The following is a 2,044-nucleotide window of genomic DNA, read 5'->3' as shown; positions in this document are numbered from 1 at the left end:
ACCCCACAGTTTCAGTTTCTCCCACTACAGCACTGACCAGGGTCCGGTTTCCCTGAAGCGTCTCTGCTCAGCCGTGGTCCAGCCCAGAACAACGCTGATGCTGAAGGAGGTTCACGTGGTTCCACTGCAGCTATAAATATCTGTCACCGTGACTGGGATTTGAACCCATCACTGTGGCAGCTGTAAAAGTGTTTTTACATCGTGGGAAACCGCCGGGACGGTCGGAAAAGTCCGACTGACACGACACTGAACCAAAGTACGAAGAAGTTCATTTCCCGTCTGGGAACACACTATGTCCCAGGGTGGGATTCAAACCAACAACATTCGCGAAAAAAATCATACAGTTACAGTTAGCTGCATGAATGAAGAGAAACGACGAGAAAAACCCACTGTGACCCGAGTTAGAACTGTTGAGTTAGAACTGTTGAGTTAGAACTGTTGAGTTAGAACTGTTGAGTTAGAACTGTTGAGCTAGAACTGTTGTGTTAGAACACTGTGGTTTGTAAAGACCAGTTCTGCTCCAATCCCACTAACACCTACTGGATGACGACAGTACTGTCTCACAGTCACAGTCAGTACAGTGTAATAACTGTTCATGACAGTAAAGGATTCTCAGGTGACAATTATCTCCACGGTAACCGCTGAACACATCGGTACCAACGGTACTGCCCAGATCTTTGACACCAGGAGTCCAGCAGAGGTCATTTTATTTAAACCACAGACACGAGTGTCGTCAGTGTCTTTAACCGACACTTTATCAGAACCGTTCTGGATGGTATTTCACATTTTTTGTCGTCAAGGTTTTTTTCTCGTCCACATCGGACACAGATGAGCTCAGACGTTTCTTCGTCTCCTCATCATGTTTAAAAATTTAATTTTAATTTTTTTTTTCTTCCTCAAAGTGTGATCCTGTGTCGACCACAGACGGCGGCCATGTTGGATCCCGTTGTTTCCTGCCAGTACCGATTTCCTCTCACAGCGGCGGCGTGAGGCTGAGCTCCACCGCAGCACCGAGCCTGTGTGAAGCACTCAGGTAGAAACTTCCTCACCCTCAGACTCCCGGGACCTGGAGTGAATGGCCTGGTGAGGCGGAGACGCACACACACTCCTGTTTAGTATGCATGTGCAGTGTGTGACGGCTGAGTCACTGATCTGCTGCGTCTCACACACGGGGACATGTCGGCTGTGAAGCTGCTGCTGTGATTAACAAACACTGTTTCTACGGAAATGAAGCAAATGAGACCTTTTTGATTTCACGGCCGGACGTCAGGTCAGCGCCGACTCAGCAAATATTAGTTGATGTTTTTTTCTTGTATCTTTAAAAAAAAAAAGTTGTGGAAAATAAACAGTAGAGTGAGATAAACCGCAGTGAGATACAGGAAGGACGTACGGCTGCTCTGATATATCTATATCTATATCTACTTTAACGACTCATTCCTCCACAACTGTGATTCACTCTCATTACAGAAATTCAACTACAAACCAGTGTTTTTATACATAAAGAAAATGTTGATGGGAAAAAAACAAATTTAACTTTCTGCGTCCCACTTAGGGACCCCGTCCCTCAGTTTGAGAATCACTGCTATGAATCCCTAAAAGAACCCTATCCCTAACATTGCACTAGCATCACAGATATATTTTTTTTTTCCAAAAACAAACAACGGCAGTTCCACCAAAGTCGACTCTTCAGTCCTTGGACCAGAGAGAGACGCAGGTCATGACCTGGTGTCAAAGGTCAACCTCCAGAATTCTACAGAGAGGGAATTCTCTGCTGGTCTTGGTTTGTCTGGTTCACCTGTCGTGACCTCTGACCGTCCCGTCCATGACAGTTGGACTGGAGACAGATTTGTCCCAAGTCCATGTTTATGAAAAGTACACAGTACACAGTATACGTGTGTATTCAGATGAAGTACTCAGTACTAGTCAGTCAATTTGTGTATTCAGATGAAGTACTCAGTACTCGTCAGTGGATGATAATAAAAAGAGAACAAACGGAAACAGGAGCTTTTTTTTGTAACTCCACACCTCCTCCTCCTCCTCCTCC

General features: G+C 45.3%; 1 protein-coding gene across 3 annotated transcripts in view; it reads right to left on the bottom strand.

Annotated features, from left to right (window-relative positions):
• cxxc5a (CXXC finger protein 5a) overlaps positions 1 to 2,044 on the bottom strand; it is an 18,399-nt gene that overhangs the window by 10,901 nt on the left and 5,454 nt on the right. The gene's annotated exons all lie outside the window — the stretch shown is intronic.

Source organism: Cynoglossus semilaevis, chromosome 19 (assembly GCF_000523025.1).
Source record: "Cynoglossus semilaevis isolate Cse_v1.0 chromosome 19, Cse_v1.0, whole genome shotgun sequence".
In the NCBI taxonomy this organism is placed as follows: domain Eukaryota; kingdom Metazoa; phylum Chordata; class Actinopteri; order Pleuronectiformes; family Cynoglossidae; genus Cynoglossus; species Cynoglossus semilaevis.
This window is presented reverse-complemented; position numbering and strand designations above follow the sequence as displayed.